General features: G+C 39.4%; 1 protein-coding gene across 1 annotated transcript in view; it reads right to left on the bottom strand.

Annotated features, from left to right (window-relative positions):
- CPQ (carboxypeptidase Q) overlaps positions 1-21,118 on the bottom strand; it is a 137,104-nt gene that overhangs the window by 102,833 nt on the left and 13,153 nt on the right. The window lies entirely within an intron of this gene.

Here is a 21,118-nt window from a genome sequence, read left to right as displayed (position 1 = left end):
TACACACCCCACATGAATGAATGCTTGCAGGTACAAAATTTACCCCAGCTAGCTCCAAAAATAAACCTTGGAGTCACCTTGCCATTTTTATGCTCAAACTACTATGCCAAGATTATAAAGGTAAACCCAACTACCCAACTAAAGACATTTTGGCACAAGCAGGCAGAGCCAGCAACTGTTCAGAAGATACCAGGACCTGTAGGGAATGGGGCTGTCCAAGTGATTGCCACAAAAAGGGAAATGGACCCTAAGCATTACCAGTACAAAGGCACTAGGCGTTATCACCGTCCTGTACGTTCCTAATGCTACAAGATGAACTCACATTGAAAACATTTGTGGCAGACACTAAGCAACCTGGGATATACCTGATAAAACTTTACATATATGCAAAACATGCAATATGTTAAGTATATCTACATAATAAATTGCTTAAAGTGTGAAAGAGTACATTAAAAAAAAAAGAAATCTAAGTAAAGTACATTAACGCCCTTTCATGCATACGGCTGCTGGCGATATGGCAAGACCTGAGCAAGAATTAACTAAACAAAATAGAAAAGAAATGACTAGCAAACTGTGTGTGTAGCAGATCAAGATGGAGAGAAGCAGTCCTGGCTTTGCCTCAAAACAGGGCAAAGAGGACGTAGTTCTGGAGAAAGAATTTTGGTACTGATGGGCAAGGAAGATTTGGGGCTTTTTTTCCACTGAGTCTGAACAAACGTGACTTTGTGGCTATTCTTTCTAAAGAAAAAGGATATTATTAAAAAAAAAATAAAAATCTGACTTGCATTTAACATTCCCTGCCCCCTGAAAAAGAAAAGAAAGAAAAGCATCACATAAAACCAGGTAGGGATATTACAAAGCAACCTTGACTCAGAATCAGCATTCGTCTTTCCAACATCGGTACCCACAGGCAAGCAAGGGACACCTCTGGCGTTTCCTGCTAACACTTGGGAGTGATGTCAGCTTCTGCTGCTTCAAACTCACTCCCTCTCTGAAAATGTTGTCATCTGGCAAAGCCTGAGTTCATTTTGCAAAACTTTAAGGGCAATTAGGCCATTTAATATCTAACATACTCATAGTCCAATATCATAGTTTGGTGTTTAGTAGAAGAGAGGGGGTGGGTGGTTCTATTATTATTTATTTATTTATTTATTTCATTTAACAAAAGCATCTGTTCTTCTGATTTTAGATCTACTGGATCACCTCAGCTCCATACTTAAACTACTTCAAAAATTGAACATATCTAGCTAGATTAATCCTTTATAAACCTATTAATGTTAGTAAAAACTCATCATCATTTGGTCTTAACATTCCCGTTCAACAGCGAACAGGATTCAGCTAAATAAAGTGGTTGGGTTTTGCTTTTGATAAACACTCAGATTTCACATCTTGGAAAGCATTTAAGAGAAGTATCACAGTATGAATAACAAAGCAGAGGAAAGGCTCCAAAAAGGAAAGCATTTTCTCTGTTAGAAGTGCACATCAAATGACTAGTAAGAAACAGATGCGGCTTACCTGTTACAGAAAAGAGTAAGGGAAGGATAAAAAAAGTCAGAGGCAGCCAGTTAGTTTCTCTTCTGAGTAAAATAATCAAATGTGGAGAAACTAAAAGGTGTGGATAAAAAGATTTGCTGCTGGTGTCAGGTCAGTTCCAACTCTTGTTACTGTGGTAGCTGACCTGGCATGCTTCATTACTTCCTGGACTATCAACCCTTATCTCTATGATAAGCTAAAATGCCCAAGGACAAATAAACTGTGTAAGAACCAGTGCTTCAAGATAAACTGGATGCTCTGATGGAAAACACATCTCAAGTTGAAGCCTCAGGCAAAGATAGCAATCTCCTAAAGGGAGAAGCAAGCATGACATTAAAAGAACTCTAACATGACTACAAGGGATTAAACCAAAACTGGATTATACGAATGCGTACAAAGATCTGCTTCAGCCATAATGTGTATACACACATCCCCAGCGCACAATTCTTCACACCAACCTCATAAAGCAGTCCAGGGTTGGGAAATATAACATGAATGTTTTTCAAGTATCTTTAGCTTACTCACTCATACAAACACACTGTGAGACTCTAAATACGTACACTATTTTCTACAGGACCCATGCCGTATTCCCTGTACCAACCACATGTAAACTAAACATTCATATCAGGTCACCTAGTTTGTTATTATTAACTTAGATCATAAAACACATTCCTGAATGGAACCATGACATGTTAATCACTAGCTATACCCATAGCAAGATCACAGCCTTAACTCTCAGTAACAGACTCTCATCCTCCTCATATTTTGGTTGTTTTTTCACTTGTGTATTTTACATATCACAGAAAACCCCCTCACATACAAAGCTTCACACTTGGAAGGATTGATGGAACATCCTGTAGCAAAACAGAAGGGAAACTGTACATCTTGATCTCACGCTTAGCTAAGGACAATAGCTACTCAGGAGTGCCCCATTCCTCTATGCTTCTCTTCATCAAGAGCAGCATGGGAAGGGCTGAACTCCATTCAAGTAAATTGCCTTTTCCAGCATCATAAAGTCCTTACAAAATAAAAAACATGTCCTTGTGCACACACAGACTGTGTATGTTCAAGATTCTCATCATTATCTGGATAGAGAAACCAAACTGTAGCAGAATTAGTCAAAATGTCAAAAATATTGTTAGTCTTCTCAGAAGAATTAGGTCTTTAAAAATAAAATCAAGACTATTTCCCATTTACAGCCACTTGGCAAAATATAACAGAAATAAATTCCGCCTCATTTTGTGTTTCTGTCATCATTTGTCCCCAGATTCTCTTGCTTTGTTTGCTTCTTATATTGGCTTTGTTGGATTTGATTTGTTGGCTTACAGTAAGTTGAAATAATAGCAAGACTGCTAAATGTGAAACAAAATATGAATATGCACGGAAAATTTTAAGAAACTAAGGAACAAAAATATGATGTGGTACAAATACAGAATTAAATAATAGAGCAGTCTGTTACCAGGGATAGAATATTTGGAGTCTAGTTATACTGTCTCTTCCAGATTACTTTGTACCAACCTTTAATTGATGTTGCATCTGCACAAGTGTAATGAAGTGTAAGAGAGACTCCAGAAAATACTTGCCTTACCAAGGAAAACTCCCTTTGAAAAAAAAGAGTACAGCATTACTCTGTTACCACATGGACTCCATTTAAATTAACATTTAGAAAACTGCACCTAATCTGTGCTAGGCACTCATTAAAATTAGGCTTTACCAAACAAATGTAATAGCTTTGACATAATTAAATACATTCTAGGCTACAGAATGCAACTAACACGTACATGTTTGTATTTCATTATATATTCAGTACCACACGCACCAAGAAAATTCTATTATAACCACAGAAGTTTTTAAAAAATAGCGTAGATTAGACACGGTTTGTCAAACAAGAAGCAGAAAGCAACTGTGAATGGTAAAATGATCAAATGAAGCAAGTCCAATAAATTCCACCCCGGGACTATCCAACTGCTGGGAAAGTAGAAAAGTCTGCACAATCCTTTCCAAACGTCTGTAGGAAATGGAGGCTTCCATCAGCTGCTCTATAACTGAGAAAGAAAGTTGCTGCATCTTACAGACATGAGGATGACTCTCCAGCAGCTGACAATACCTTGAGGGAACCATTTAAGTCGTACACCTGTTTGGCCTCCTTCTGCTCAATACGAACAACCAAGCTCCCTCCTCCTGTGTTTACATCCCCGCCTTGTGGGAACGCAGCTGCCTGCTGCACGCTACCATAGGTATGTTTGCAGAGGGCTCCTGGAGGGAACGCCAATGACAATCCTAATTGCCAGCAGCTGCAAGGCTTCTGGCTTCATGGGGTTTCTTTTCTATTTTTTTTTTAACTCCTGGCTTCTCAGCCTGGAGCAGAAGCTGTATTTATATCTTCAGTGACTCCTTGATCACCAGAGACTAGCAAGCACACAGGACAAATTAAAAAAAACAACTTACCGGAAACAGATGTTATATTTTATACCTACAGGAAGGTTATAAATAAATCAAAAGAAAAAAAAAAAACAACAAAACCCACCCCATTTTCTTTATTTGGGAAGCAGAGAATTGGACTAGGAGGTATCACAGGGCTAGCAATACATAAGCAAACTAAACAACAGCTAGCTGTCTGGAATACTGATCTGGCCTCTGTACATCCTCCACTTAATGATGTTTGTTCTTACTGATAATGAATTTTTACATCAACATTATCAGGCGCAAACAAGTGTGAAGAGGCATCAGAGCTTTTCAGGGTAGGATCAATCACCGTATCAGTGCTTCCAAGGCTCTGCTTCACTGCAGACAGTAAGTAATGGAGAAGGGCAAGATGTCCCATATACAGGCATATACATTAAGTCACCCCAGAAACCTGAGCCTCCTCTGGCATTGAATACAATATATTATGGGACAGTATGGGGAGATTCCTCCTCCCTTTGAAAGATGGTCATGGTAATGGGCAATACACAGCCAACACTTTCAGTGAGCTGAAGGAAAACGGTAGGGATGGAGGATACTGGTCTTATCCACCGTAAAACTTCTTTGTTTTGACCAGCTGACCACAGAGGTAAATAGAGGGGAGCAAGGTCTGAAAGGAGTCAGGGGAAAGTTTCAAACTCACAGAAAAGGGCATGGATGGAACTCTTCTTCCCTTCCTTCTCCCCGCCACACACCATTCAGCACAGTGCACTCTTTGGACACTCTCGTACATAAAAAAAACTGAAATACAAATGTATTTAGGAATAGCTTTTCCCTACAATAGGTTGGGGCAATGCAAACAAAGCCTCATGGAGATACATTTTTAAAGTATTTTAAAGAAGTAAGACTTAAGGGTCAACAGGAATATAAGGGCAGACTAGAAAAAACCCACAAGGTAGGAATGGAAATCACAGAGGGGAAACAAGTCTCAGAAGACAGCAGGAGAAAGAACAGTATCTTAGCACCAAAGGCATCTATGTAGATAGATAAAAGGGGAAAGCTTTTAAAAGTAAAAAACTAGACAGTACAATAACTTAGGTATTATCACAATAGATAACATGGAAGTGAATCCTAGGAGTGAAACTGAAGAGAGGAAATGGAGAAATCTAGTCATCTTTACTGCTGTTTGTGAGTATAAACGTGTTCCCACTGAAAATTAGCAGCAAATCTTCCATTAACTTCAATAGAAGGGGGGGAGGGGGGTGTGAGGGGGGAAGGCTTTAAAAACTGGCTCGATATGAGAATACAGAACAAAGGGCCTCACTGGATTCACTCTCAAGCACTGAGCAAACCAAAAGCCTCTGCAAGACTGCAGAGTCTGGGTGAGCCCCTATATTTTCTGAAGAAAACTGAAACTCTGAAATATCTTCACTACATAAATGCTTCTTTTACTCCCACAGATCTAATTTCCATGGAATTTTAAACTCCTTGTTGACGTTCTGTTAAACAACCCAACGCTTCTGCTGTTCAAGTAAAAAAAAAATGTCAGGTCAAGAGAATAAAAAGTATGTTAATAAAAATAATACAGAGTGGGTATATTTTTCCCCTCAAGTGAGATATTTTAGTATTAGAGATACTATTTTAGTATCACATGAAAGGAACTATTTGAACATCACCCGATCATTATATTTGCCTATCTAGCTCAAATATTGTACAATGACACCCATGCAATGTAAAATGCAATGTAGATGCTTAAGTGATAAGGATATTTTATCTAGTAGTATCTTACACTGATTTGATAAAATCATTCTACAATTAAATGGTTTAGTTCCAGTTTTATTTTCAAAACTCAGGTAATCTTGCCTGTGGCTTCAAAATTACAGACACGCCCTGAATTTTTCAATCTCAAACTTGAAATCCACTGTAAACAGAAAAGTTCCTTTAGAACGTATTTTTAAAGCTTATTATAACATTATAATAACTCCTGTAATCTAGGACTAAATATTGAGCAGCATGACAAAATGTCATGCCAAGCGTGAGCATTCTTTCCCCAGCTGCATTTGTTGACTGTGGCAGATTCTCCCAAAAGCTTCATAATCTACATCAGATGAAATACAAAACGTCCCAATAGGTACATATTTCCTCTGAAGAGCTCCTTTCCTGGCAATTAGCGTTGTGTCTGGGAAATGAAGAGTGTCAGGCTGGAAAAAAAAACCCAACCTTTCCAGTGCAAACCATGGTTGGGAGAATGACTGAATAAATTCTGGGGATCTTCCCGTGCTGCTGGTTTCTTTGGGAGCACGCAGGAAGAACACACAGCAGCTGCCAGGAGGAAATGAATGTAGGGGTTTCCCGAGAAAAGAGTTAAGTCTTGAGAATTCAAGTTATTTTCCTTCCTCAAAAGGAAAAGAGAAATTGCTGTCAATGGCAACACTTTATCACTGTTTTCTTTTAGATATCAAGTTTGTTGTGCTCTTCAATGCATACTATATACTCATAGTACTGTGCTTATTGTTTGAAGGTTTGTGCTCTTCCTGTTTAACCCTGGAGATACACTGACTCCTTTATCATCTTCTGAAGGGGAGAGAAAAGATTATTCTCAATCCCACTCTTATATTTTATGGATTTCTTTAATATCCAATAGAAAGTGCCTAGGAGAGTCTCTGCTGGAAGACAGACTGTAACAATATAATTTTCTTTCCTTTTCATTAGTTGATCCATGTTGCTGAGGAAAATGTTGTTGGAAAAAAGGTAGCACGTTGGAGGCTTTTGTTGGAATGTCCAATAATGATCACACTTTTATAGTCTGTACATAAATTTAAATACATTTTTTTGGACCTTAACCAATAGATACGGGCAAACAGCCAGTCAGGTCAGATAACCGTGGCGGTGGAGAAAGTGAACTGGATTTAGGGACATGATGAGATTCCAGACTACCTGAAAAGTCACAGCCATGGGAATGCCGCAGCTCTCCTAGCCCATCTCTTCTCCAGGAGAAGACAGCTGTCGGGGGAACCACGGGCTTCCCCGCTTCCTCCTCACCCATCCATTCTGGGTGTCACTCTTCTGCTCAGACAGCCTCCACAAGGAAGGGCGTGCAGCAAGTCACACACATTCTTAGACTTGTGCACACACCACCGCCTTAGAGCTCAAGACACAAGAACACTGAAGCCCACCTAGTGCAACAATGCAAGACAGTAACAGAATAAAAAGTAGGAATTTTCTTCCTGGTGTTCAAATGCTAACTAGGGATGACTTTTCCCCCCTGAAGAACATTATGCAGGAAAATTATCTTACTGATTGTTAATGATTAATGTTAACGCCGAGACCACATATATAACTTCATGAATAATATAAATAGAAAATCTGTTAAAAAATGTATCTACTTAGAAAGAAGTGAATCGTATAATTTTAGAATCAGAAATGTGTTTTACAAGCTAATACGCACAGGCTGAATTAACTTGTGGCTGTCAAGTGAAAATTTGTTTCTGTAAAATCCTCTGTACTACACTTCTGTGTAAGCATAGTGGAGTTACTTAAATTATTCACTGAAAATGGTACTTGTTTCAAATCTAGTCTGTCTATAAACAGATACTGAATTCTGCAGAACACTGCTGAACGTGTACTGTTCATAACTATTTATCACGTAGTTCAAAGCAGTTGTTCTGTAAGTGCAGCCCAAGGATCACCTGCAGCCTACAAAGCCTTTGTACACCCAGCCCTCAAAGTGGGCTTTTGACAGGTTGATCTACATGAAGATAAAGGTCCACTGACCTGACGGTGAATCTTGTCATGTAGCCCATACACTGATTAATACCAGTATTAACAAACTCCTGGTTTAACAGGACAGTGCTTGATCCACTATTTAACCACTGAATGTTCAACTGCAATGAACAGTTGATGGCTGACATGACCCATGGTACACCGCAAATCACAGAGTATCACTTCTTGCTGCCAGAGCTATGAAAATACTGAGTGGCTTCGCTGCAAAAATGCTAATATATTCTTCCTTGGAAATTTGTGATTTGTCAAATATCCGGGGGAGGCGGACTCATCTAGGAGCATCCTTCCGAAACCCTGACAGCCAGACTGTCCAGCTCATGAGATCCACTCCCTGCTAACTCTTTAATGTCCTTCTGGAAAACATAGGGGGAGGTGGAAAAAACAGTGTATTTGTGGTTAGAATTTCTCAGCCACAAATATATTTTGACAAAAATCGCCTTCAAGGCTCTTTCTCTAATACCCAACAGTTACCCAAGCATACCAAACTGACCCAAGTGCTTTGAAATCCCACTACATTCTCTTTAATCAGCTAGATTGACTTAAGAGAAACAACATCCTCTTTCCATACAGATATACAGCCAAGCACATTGCATGATGAGCTGACACTGATCTAAGCATTTAAAATTGTTCTTTTTTAAAATTTTGTATTAAAAGTATGACCAATTACACCAGTTGGTTTGACACCTTATCTGGCGGGGGGAGACCCTCAGAGGGACAAATGACATTCTTCTTTCCTTTCTCAGGAAACTTCTACAGGCAAGCATTACCTGGAACCCTGATGCTTTACAATGGTGTTCTTCAAGTCCTTGTCATCTTTTTGCACCTGCCTGGATTCTGCCACCTTTTCACTAACTCCTAAGTCATTCCACTAAGTAACAGTGAAATATCCAAGGAATAAAAGGTACTGCTCTATTTGGGAAAGGGTTAAAGGAATCCACCACTGATTGTCACTGAGAAGTACCATACAAAGATTTACATGACTGAAACCTAATTTTAGGCACTGAAAACCAGTTATGCTTCTAAAATCATAAATTGCAGCTGCACTTATTATTCCAAGTAGCTCTGCTAGAGTTTTCTCATGGGTATGCCTATTCACATCACATTTCTGGCAATACTGAAATGTTAGAATTCTCTCAGACGCTGCAGCACACTGTTTCCGTTTTCCTAGATTGTCAGCATTATAAACCAAGTAAAGGAAGAGGGGGGAAAAAAAAGACATAGTTTTGTGGAGTTACAGCCTTGGATGGTCTCCCAGATGAACCCAGCAGCCCAGGATTCTGGACTCCAGGTGCTGGCTACATCTGGACAGCGTTGAATCCCTGCTCAAGCTCTTTGGGCTTGAGCACAAACACAGATCCCTCTAATGCCCTTTCTGGAGATACAGAGCATGTACTCAAGCTGCCTGGTCCCTTCACATGCTCTCTGGCTCTCTCATGTCCTACCAGCAGCAACTGCAGCCTTCTCAGATCCTGAAACTGGGAGCCCTGAAAGTTGTTGTTTCCTTCTTTGTAGACTGCAGGGAGAGATACTTAGAGGGAGACACAGACACTCCTCAAAGAACAATCACAATCTACTCCCTGAAAAAGGTGCAAGCAACACACAGATTAATAGGAGAACAGCTAAAACCTCCCTTATGTCCCACCTGTGAGCTCACTCTTTCCAAACCTCAGACTTGTGGCAAAATCACATTTGAATCACAGGACTTGATTTCTAAAGTTCATGTTGCTCTTGATGATAAAGAGCTCTTACTAAAAAAAAGCCTTGTACTTTTACAAAATTCCAGCTCCTTCATGCTCTTTCCAGTGGCTTCAGCTCTCTCACAGTGAGTTTTTACTGAGTTGAAGTCAAAATTCAAATCCTTTGAGCTACAGTCAGCCAATCATTTTTCAATATTTACATTTGAAAATATGATATTCCATGGTAACAACCTGCATTCTCTGTCATTCACCTCCTGCCAGAGCCTTCCCACAGATCTCTGCTAGGTCAACCTGAAATCTCAATCTAGCACAAGTTAACAATCAAACATACTAAATTTTATTTCATAATAGAAACCTATGGTTATATAATGGATTACTATCAGCAGTAGTCACCCACTGTTATGCAATAACACAACCATTACTTGTTTTTGGCACAGGCAAATTATTGCAGAACCTACTATTGACTACCTAATCACAGTTTAGAAGAGTCGACTTTTAAGGTTGTCTCCTTTACAGTAAGCAATGTACAGATGTTACACTACATTAACATTAAAAAAATATTACCACTGCTTGCAAACAGGGAAAGAGAGAAATTACCATAAGATACTGAAGATCTCATGGGGACACAAGGTAGAGTGATGAATGGAACTTCAGAATCCCTGGTTTTAGTTAATTCACATGATTATTCTCCCTCATCTGACAGAAGTATCTTTTGTTGTCCTGTGCACAAATGTCTAGAATCAATCTGCATTTTCCAGAGCTAAATGGTACAATAGTTTCAATAGCTCTTGTTGAGGTATATTTTGTGTGCTTCACAGTCACCAGTAAACTAATGTGATGAAATCCAAACAGCACAAATCAGAAACTACGTGGTTTCTTTCTGTTTCTTAGAATAAATGTTCTTCTTTTGTGACCGCAGTGGATTTAAAATCCAGGAATTGCAGTCAAAGCTCAACTTTGCTTAATAATAATGAACAGAAACATATCAAGGACAATCCTCTCTGTTTCACAGAGTATTTGCAACACTCATATTAGACAGCCAATGCAAAAGGAATGCGGACAGTGAGTAGGAGAGCAAGGTAACAGTGAAACAGCTTAGCAGAAGTCACAGACCCCAGCCACCTTCCCAGCTACTGACATATGGGAACGATCTATAAATACCAAACCAAAGGTCAGATCTAAAAGGGAAAGCTGGAAGAGAACAAAGATAGGGCTTTAGGTTTGCACCATCCTCCTAAATGTAGAAACAAAATGAGAGAAAGTACAAAGTGCCTGAAGGAGAAGACAACAGGCAAGTAATCACAGCTGGCATCACTGGCAGAACAGAAACAGGAGTTGGCACCTCCCATTTAATAAACCAGATGGAGAAGGATTTTCACCATTTAGCCCTACCCTGCAGGCAAGACCAAAGGATTAGTATTTGATGCAACAAGATGGACACGATAAGTGAGGCTCAGGTGACTGATTTGATTTGAAGGGGAAAACAAAGCTGGAGAAAAGGATTAAAGTAATTGAAACGGTTACACTTAGAAGGCACAAGACATTACTTCTACAGGGAAGAACCCATTATTACTGTTTGCCATCAACAACAGGCTACGTTAGAAAACAATTCTAATCAACTGAGGAATAATTGGCTACCGACTTCCTAAAAAGACAAGTCAAAATTTGTGTTCCATAAATAAGAGGTTTCGTCATACAAACAGGTCTAGCTCATCATACTTAAATGCCTGACATACATCATAGTAGAGCTAACACAGCAGGGTGAGGCCATCCTATGTGAAGACAACATTTGATGAAATAACACAGAAATATCCTACCATATGGACAAGCCACAAGCATGACTGTGGGAAGTGGAAGAACCAGCAAAAACGAGAGGCCCCCTACCCCCTGAAAAACAATGCAAGCATTCCTGTAAAGAGAAATTATAACATGTTGGAGCAAATCATACACATTTTCTCACACGTTTAAGCAAACAAGGCAAAACAAAATGAGGAATTAGCATTTCCAAATCCTCCGCATGCCTGCAGCATAAACCCCAGGAGATTGTGGATATTAACAGTTGACTAGCACATTAAGTATATTTTTAAGATGGCACCTATATATGGCTGCCTGTTTGGTTTACATGACATAAGTAAAAGGTTACATATCAAACTAAAACATTTTGTTGTATGCATGAGGCAGACTCTGAAGCACACAAATCCAGCCAGAGTCCCCGCATAAACCTGTGTTCACTTTTGGAAATCAGCAGTAAACCTTGAAAAGAATACTTCAGATGTTTTACAGCATATACAACGTTTCATAAATAAAACTTTAATATATGCATGCTAAAACTGTTCTGTAACAGATAGTTTTTAGTAACATCATTCTGATTAAGAAGAATTACCAAATAGATTCTGAAAAAGTATCCGGAGTAATACAGAAGTAGAAACAATACTGAGTGGGAAGTACAAACTAGAAAACCAATTACAAGATGTGAACATGATAAAATTGGATAGGCAGGTGAATCTGTACAGTAGACCTCTGTACAAGCTGTTTCAGCGTTGCCTGGAACAAAATCAAAAAGTGAGTTGCTATGTAATTTGAAATTAATGGAGTTAATCCTAGAGTACATCAAGAAACAGAACCTTTACTCTCTCTTTTTTTTTTTTAATGAAAAAATTAGAATATTAGGCTAGGATACCCCAAACACCAATTCTGTACCATTTTGGCACAACCATCTGGTACTATTTAATCACTTCCAGTTGTCCAGAGCCATGTGCTCTGGAGACGAACACTCCAGATAAAGTCCTCAGTGCTGCGCTAACACAGAAAAAACACAGAGAATTACAGAGAAATAAAATGACAGTCCGCATACTTCTCAGATCTTATCAGCAGCTGAAAATAAATACACCCCTTGTGAAAATAATTCATTGGCATTGTATTACTCTGATCCCTCTCTGTAATCTTTGTCTGCATTTTCATTGTCAGGTTTTCCTTCAATCCTCTACATTTATGGTTGCCACATACTTGTGAGACATTTCTTGTCAGTGTGATCATGAAAACTGAACATTGCGAGAACATTAAAGCAGAACCTGCAATTGATAGATTAAGCTATTCAGTCATGTCAGATGGTTCTGAACTTGCTAACAGGGCTTTCGTTGGCACAGCAGCTCATACAGACTCAGAAGGGGCTGGCAGCACTGAAGAAAGCCGGAGCTGATTAGGGCAAAACAGGAAATCACGGAAAACTGCTAAAGTTCCCGGTGCTCAACCCACAGCAAACACAGCTGTAACTCCTTAAAGATCAGTACAAGAAACCCAACACTTGGCAGTTTTATACGCTCAACATCTTTATATACATGGACTAGCAATGCAAAGGCAGAATAAAACTGTTCCTTTAAATCTTACTAACTCCAGAATATTACCAACTCTAATCAGTGGGTGCTCATGGTACCCTAATAAGACCAGAGTCAAGACTTGCTATTCATGATATGGCTGGCCATCTAGCCGCCAACAAAATGTATGAGTCAGTAATGTTAGGAGAGTGGGTGGGCCAGAAGAGAAGAAAAGAAAAAACCTCGAATAGTACATTGATAAAGGTTTGCCTTGGGAAGTTATTAGCAAGGAAGCAAGGATTTCAAAAGGACCGCTGTCCTCACAGCATCTTTCTGGATAACAAAGTCTATTGACAAAGATTTTATTAGCCCTTTACCTGCCTCCACCAAAATTACAGGACACTGCTTATATTACTAGACATTAAATGGATTAAGTTCTTCCCAATTACACAAACATATTCCTGAACAGGAGTAACCAAAACTAGGAGGAGGTAAAGAAACCCCTTGTTAGTCCCATCAGCATTTTACTGACTTTGTAAGAAAACAAATACGCCAGATGTGTGAAATTACCCAGAGGTTTCAGATGTCACATCAAAAACCCTGTCTACTGGAAAAAAAAAACAGAGTTGTGCAGTTCAAAGCAAAAAGAGGCCAACAAGTTTGGCAAAAGCCAAAGAGAGATTGGGACTTAAGAAACATCATCTACAGATTTCTCACTATTAAGAAGTCACCGGAAATTTGACTCCTTAATCACTGCTCAAATAGCAGGAGCCCACTGTATGATACAATCATCTCCTAAAGCACAGGCTCCATTTCTTCTAAGGACATATAAGTTCTCTTGCTGACAGCTAGGATTTGCCCAAAAGTAAGCACAAAGACCGCACTGCAGAATGTAGTCTGGCATGTTGGCCTTCAGGGAACACAGGAAGCAAAGTAAAAATTAATGAATTGTCAGGCAACAACATATACAGACATCCTGGAGGGAAAGCCCCCAAGTGCAGGGCAAGAAAATAAATCCCAGAGCACATCACCAATTCGTATCTCTAAGGGCAGTAAGACAACATGCATAGCACTATGAAACATAACTAGAACCTTCGAAGAGCTCACCAGAGACTTATAAAACATGGTTTCCTCTTATTTTCTCTTGTTACACCACAAACAAGGGTTTTATGCTTGTTTCCTAGTCCCTTAGTAGAACAGAAGACAATATTGCTGTATCCTATTGCCTTAGGATAGTCTCTTGTTGAGATGTTTCCTATGAACAATTCCTGCCGTTATACTAATCCCATAAGTGAAAAGTGTTCACAAATAATCAGCGGTGCCTCCTGATTTCTTCAGTTATGCTACAGCATTACATCTCTACAGCTATCACCCAACTTCCTGCTGCCTTTATGCCTTGCGCATTCCCCACGCTTGCACAAAGTGGACAGAAGATGCTGCCTACTCAGAAGGATATTTCTTTTTTTATAAAAATCCTGCAGTGTCAAAAGCGAGCACGCACATTATCAAGCAGGGGAGAATCAGGTTCATCAGTTTTCCAATTCCCTCAGTGATCAATTCTAAACTACCCTGACCACAACTGCATTCTCCTCTCCACTGAAAGAAAATAACTCTTCAAAGCACACAATTCAGCACTTCACCCTCTGTGCATAGAACTCACATGCTAGGGAGGGAAAAAAACACTTAAAAAACCACCAGAAGGCAATAATAAGAACAGCTATTCTGTCACGGGAAAATGGTAATGAGCAAAGACAGTTTCTCCAGTAAAAAATGAAGGCATCAGAACTGCACATAATACAGGCAAACTCTTTATTTCCAGTATTTGCAACAAGAGCAAGCTCCCTGGAAGTAGGAGTGGTGGCACCTCCCGTAACAGTATGCACCAGGACCAAAGAACACAGCATTACAAGCAGTCAAGGAAAATTCCAGATACCAGCTTAGCACTGTCACATGAAATAGAAAAAAAAGGTAAATATAGTAGATTTTTTCACCCAAGGAATATACAAATAGTTTACTTTTACACTCAGAGAAATGTCTTGAGCCCCAGACATCCTTTGAAAAACATTATTTCTGGAAACTTTACCCAGTAACTTTCTCACTTCAAAACAGATCTTATGCAATGCTTTTTCTTGACAAAGAGGCTATCTGTTTAGCCATTTCTATCATAAAGGTAATAATAATAATAATAATAGTGCTTGATTTTATGTACACATCAGCATCAAAGAGACTTACTTGGCTGACATGCAGTGAATATCCCTAACTTTGTCTTCCCTGACTTACAGAAAGCCTCGTCTCTGTCCCTGCACTTCCTCTTGAATTGCCACTTGATAATCAAGAGCCACAACCTGCACTGATGAAGTGAATCTTCGTATCACAGAGGGCACATCTCTGGCCACTACAATAGAAATCATACCATAAACAGCTTAAAGTATTACACAGATGACGTGACTTGCTTAAAGGTCTCACGTGGTATATCCATATTAGTCTTTTAGCTTGAATAAGGAATGAGCTTTTGAAGTGAATCTCCCAAAGTCCTTGGCTGCCCGATCACAGAGCGGTCTATGAGCACCAGCGCTAGATTCCTTTCTGATGAAACTAAACCAGAAGATGCTCATTAAGTGCAGCAAACACTGCCCAACAACTAACACATGCTCAGTCCTGGCTGTTGCACCTAAAATATTAATTGCAGCTTTATTTTTTTTAAAAAGTGATTTTTACTTTAGCTATATCATCAGATGGAAAAACTTCACTGCAACACAAGGATTTTTGTTTCAAAAGATGTAAAAATGATCTGCAATTAAAAGAGGAAAAAGTTTGGACAACCAGTAAAATATTTTCCCTAATCCCAAGAGAGCAAGACACAAGATTATTTCATTAACCAAAAACTAAGGAAGCAGGTTACAGAAGGACTAAGGTACATCCCACCCTGGCAGACGTGAGAGCCCAAGGCGAGCTTAATTAGAAGTAAAATAAAAATTGAGAGGACTGAACAGAACTGCAGGAAATTAACTCGCATACCATGCCCACTAACAGACCAAAAGCCAGAGTATCCACAAAATTCCTGAACTGACACAGCACTTGCAGAGGGGGACCAAAATTCAAACGCACCCAGGGCACTAGCAGCTCGCACAAACTAAGCCTGTACACGCAGCCAGAGATGTTACATGTCGGCTTCTCTCCAGCTTTGCATCCTACGAGCATCAGCCAGGCTGGCCCCTGAAGGTGCCCCTGAGGCTGCACGGCTTCAGCAGCCCAGAAAACCACATAGTCACCAGGGTGCTATAGGCAGATCAGAAAAAGGTGCGTATGAGTTTTGGGCAAAAAGAGGCAAGTGAAGCAAAAACTTACAAAAACTAATTATACAGAAACTCCTACTTCATCTTGTACGTATAATCCAATTTCATTCTTTTCCTTTCAATGGGTGCCAGAGGCAGCAAACAATCTTAGTTAAAATCAAAGGCCTGAGGAAAGCTATTTTTTAAGTTGAGCAGCAACCTGGATGACCAGTCCCATGCTACAACACACAGTGTAACTAAAGAAAAAGCGACCAAACCTAATTCCTATTTTGTGCTACCATAGGCTCACTTGTTCACAGCAATTGCACTTTTTATTAAATAATCAAAATGAAAAAGACAGTAAAAATTGAGTGGTTAGCTGAAGAGCTCCTGAAATTATTTTAGAGTGTAGGTGAAGTTTTAGAAATTTACACACAGGTCAAGATTTTTTTTCTGAAAAAAAAATGGTCCAGGGCATTTGATGGGCAGCAGGGGCAGCTTTCTAGGACAAAGTGACCTGTCTCACCCGCTTGACATGAAAGGGAATACAGCTCTGCTTAGTGAGACCACGTGCACACAGAGCAATAGAGATGCTCGGGGACCTGACGTGCAGCCCATGAGCAGGCTGGGCTCAGGTTATGTTGACACCCATATTAACAGAGCTCTCATGCTCACACACAAGTCTCAGCCAGCACTCACCAGCTAAAATACAAAACCACATGGACACGGCACTGCTCCCTCTCCATGGAGAGCAGAATGGGTCATAGGAAGAAAGACTCCTAAGATGGTAGCCAAAAATTAGGTCTACTGGCATTCATTGTGGAAGGAGGGGCAGAAAAGGAGGGAACAGAGCCTTCAGGGTCCATGACACAACCAGAGGATACAGTACTTCAGAGACAAAACAGTTTTAAAGGTCAAAGACTCTTTGCTAAAAACAAAACAAAACAAAACAAAACAAAAAACACCCCACACAAATAAAAGCAAAAGAAATCCTACCAAAACTACTGTACAATCCCAGATTTCAGAAAACTTGGCAGAGCAAGTAGAAGAGTGTCTCAGCTGCTGCTGATGGGAATAAGCCCTTACTTTCCTTAGCCATGGAATTTTAGGGACAGGAAGAAGCTCTCCTTAGCAGGCAAGTCTCATATCTGGAACCAAAGGCAGCAGACCAAGCATTAGGAAGAGGTGATGTGGGGAGAAATCACTGTGCTAGCACTTGAGAGCTGAAAAATGACCCTAACTCACATACATTACCAGCAAGATTGAGAAGGGAATGAATTATTTACAAAGCAGTGAAGAATAAAAGGGAAAACAGAAGAGGAAAAGAAAATGCACTTTGAGAGTACAATGTATGTACAAAAAGGTATGCATGACTATACATGGTAGAAGAAAATAAACCAAGTGAGGTTAAAAAAAGGGGAAATTAAGATAAAGGAAAACCAACGGTTTTCGAATTCACATACATTATATGAAATGATATTCCAGCCCTGGCATGCCTGCACTTAATTGAGTCAAATGCATCCACTCAGGCTATCCATGCAACCTCTGCCATAAATCTTGAGTTGCACCGTGCCACTCACGAATTCAGCTTTCATCCAGACACAGCTTTTAATTAGAGTTACTAGAGGTTCACAAGCAGATATTGTGTCTTGGCCATCTGTAGCCTGAAGAAGGGGGAGAGAAAGTAAAGGAAATTACTTACTTCAGATAAGATGCTGAATTGAGCCCAAAATGAGAAGAACTTGACCACGTATGTGTCCTTGTTAACAGTCCCTAGACTGGGTCAAAGTACTCGTTGGTCTATTTTGGCCTTGTAATATGTTCTCTGTTGGATTTCTCATATACTGGAGAGATTGTTCTGCAGCATTAAAAAAAAATAATAATGGGCTCTTGGCATTTATCTTCAAGAATTCTGGGGAACTTTCTCATTGAGTTCTTTAAAAACACTTGATTTGGCTTCTTTCTAGAGCCCTTAAACGGGTCATTATTACAAGACACAGTGTTATAACTTTATCTAATCTATGGTTCTTGAGGAACAGAAGGATTTACTTATAGTTTTAGATTCATAAGAGTACATTCACCACAGGATAAATACTGGACCATTTCAATCGCTAAAGGATACCTTTTATCTATAAAATGTTCTAAAAATTTACAGCTAGGAAGAAAAAAAACAGACTTATGGCTAGCTTATTACAACCACATTTTTAACCATGCCTTGTAAATTGAGTATTTTTACTGTAAAAACATCCACTACAAACTGGGAAATACCCATAAGTTTATTGTACACAACAGTAAAAGTATGTATTACTTTAACTTGTACAAGACCATTAATCACAGCACAGTCAAGCTATTAAAGCAAAAAAAGTCAACATCTGGATTTCTCCAAAAAGCCAAATACTACGGATACTGTTGACTGATTACAATAATACATGTTATTTGAGAAGTTTCATTAAAAATAGTTCTGTTATTCTTAACTCTTAATATCCATGTTCAAATGTTTTCACCACCAAATTGCCAGTGCTTCAGGAAACTGCTACTGGGAAAAAGGCTGTCATAAACACACCATTTGGATGGAAGGCAGTGAAAATTACCTACCTGTTACAGTGACTTTCTCCTAAGCAACAGAACTCACTCTTACGTGACACCTATAAAGTAGCAAGAGAATTCTTTGACTGTAACACAACATGAGGACAATGCTACAAGACACAACTGCCACGCACCATGGCAATACCAATATTGTCATCTCTTCATAGGCCAAGGGAGATGCTGCTGATGATTTTATTTCCTATTCACTTACTATTTCTGTCCTAAATAAATGAATCCATCCCTTGAAACTCAATAAATCCTTCGAGTCCTTGACTGTTACCGATGAGGTGGCACAAGTCCCAACAGAAACACAATAATGATTTTTCCTGAGTATATTCAAGTTCTTCTCTTCTTGCCCTCATTCGGAGTTCGGATGCCCGAGTCCCCAAGCAGTTTCATTCATGCCATAGCTATCCTAGCATACCTTAAAGAAAAATAAGCTGTCCACATAATCCCTGCTCAGAGGTTCCCTTCACACTTTTTGCCCTTGACAATGTGGCAGCCATCACTAGAACTTGCGATCACTAGAACAAGGAACAGCCACCATGCTGCCAGCAAGAGAACACTGATTGAATTCATGTTGTGATTTTTACCAATTCTGTCTTGTCAGTAAGCTCTAATAATCAGCCCTCGTTAAGACTAAAACATTAATCTACTAGAAAGTACCTAGTTTTAACCAATCAATATTACCTGGAAATCACACCTCAAAGTGGCTTCCATTGTTCCAGCTTAATCTGTTGCAAATGGAGTAAGCAAATAACAATAAGGGACCCACTGTCCAAAAGGGGTTGAAATCTTAAAAAAATAAAAACCAAAAAACCCACCCCCCAAAACCCACCACATCAAAGCTTAGGGAAAATTGTGACGTTCCACCCTTCATTCACATGAGAAAACTGGGACAGTGCTGTATCAGAAAAAGAATACTTTCTTCTAAGGTGTTTCCAGGATATTTTGGAGAACTGCCACAAACCCATTATCAGTTATTCATATATCAGTTATTCAGGTGCACACGTTAAAACACAAAGGCCCAAGAAGTAAAGGTTCTGGTCAACAAAGCTGCAGTACACAAACTGCAAGAATCCAAGACTTATTTTCACAACACTTACAAGTATTTTATCATCTTTTTAATCTTTTTACCTTTCATGTCTCACCCTTCTAACACACTACTCCCTGCAGCGACAAAGTATTTCCCATCAGTCAATCCAAAAGGCAAGTGACTTGAACAAACAGGACCCCAGACACTGATTGACAAGAAGCACCACATCCAGCACAGAGTCCATCCAGCACAGCACACTGGTAGGACAGGCAAGGAGACACACAGCTCGTGATTAAGAGAAAACACAGGAGAAGGCATGGAGATAAGAAAATCCAGCCTGCCTACAGCAATACTTGGTTTTTGTTAGAAACAAGACAACCATATCTAGGTATCATGGAGTGGCAGAAATGATGGACTGGACCTGAATACCTCCCTTAATACAGGAAAAAACAGATTAACCAATCCCTCCCCCCACCCCCCAAAAAAAAAACAAACCTCTAAGTGAAGGTAGAAGAAGAAAGGACAGAAAGTACATTTCATGAAAAAATGCTTCCTGGCAGCATCTAAATTTGAAATTGCTTTTGGGAATGACACTTCGGCTCCCAGCCTCGATTAAGGATTTAATACTTCTAAACAAACATGTATTTGGCATCTGTTTCTCCTCTCTTTTCATTCAATTCTGAAATAGCTGTAATGCCAGTACTCAGACCTAATAAACAGGCTTTACTACTTTCAGTCTCCACCTCTGTTCCTCATCTCTAAATTTTCCATTACATGTTAAAATACACTTCCATAAATAGTTTGGCAAACAGAAGATACAAAGAATCGCTTTCAAATGAACACCTCTGCAGGGCACCAGAACTAAGGACGGGATAGATCAGTGTTCAGATCCTCTTCCAGTTTTCAGATAATCAACAGATTATAGAGTGCAATATTCTTTGATGATACTAAATATGACTACTTTGAAAACATAATTTTTTATAACACTGGTTTTGAAACATATTCTACTCTGTTATTCTTATAAAATTTATTAGAAAAGTATAGGTATTAAAAAATATGTTGTAAACATTGCTACATCTGTTAGGCATCAAGAAATACAGTCATGTAGTTTGTATACTATCTGAATTCAAAGTACTTTACTTTTGAAAAAGTATTTTAAACCGGTAATGTTGGCTTCTTTAGGTGAATATGGAGCCCACAAAAATGCTAACAAGCAGCTACACTGGCAGCAGAGCTGTCCTCTGCACATGATCCAATACAGTTAGCTGGCATCACTGCATTTCTCAAACTTTTTGAAGCATCACAAATGGTGATGCTTGCACTGCTGAGATGTGACCACTTATGTTTTGCCTGAAATGGTGGAATCAAGCATGTGTCCAAGTGCCTGTCCCGGCCAATTCCCAGTCCCAGCCCCAAGCAAGGCCCAAAGCCATACCACCCCTTCCCACTTCCTAGCCTGGACTTACGGGGAAAGAAAATCTAGGAGCAGAG

The sequence above is a fragment of the Numenius arquata genome, chromosome 3, assembly GCF_964106895.1.
Source record: "Numenius arquata chromosome 3, bNumArq3.hap1.1, whole genome shotgun sequence".
NCBI classification, from domain to species: domain Eukaryota; kingdom Metazoa; phylum Chordata; class Aves; order Charadriiformes; family Scolopacidae; genus Numenius; species Numenius arquata.
The sequence above is the reverse complement of the archived record's forward strand: the minus strand, read 5'-3'. Positions and strand labels throughout refer to the sequence as shown.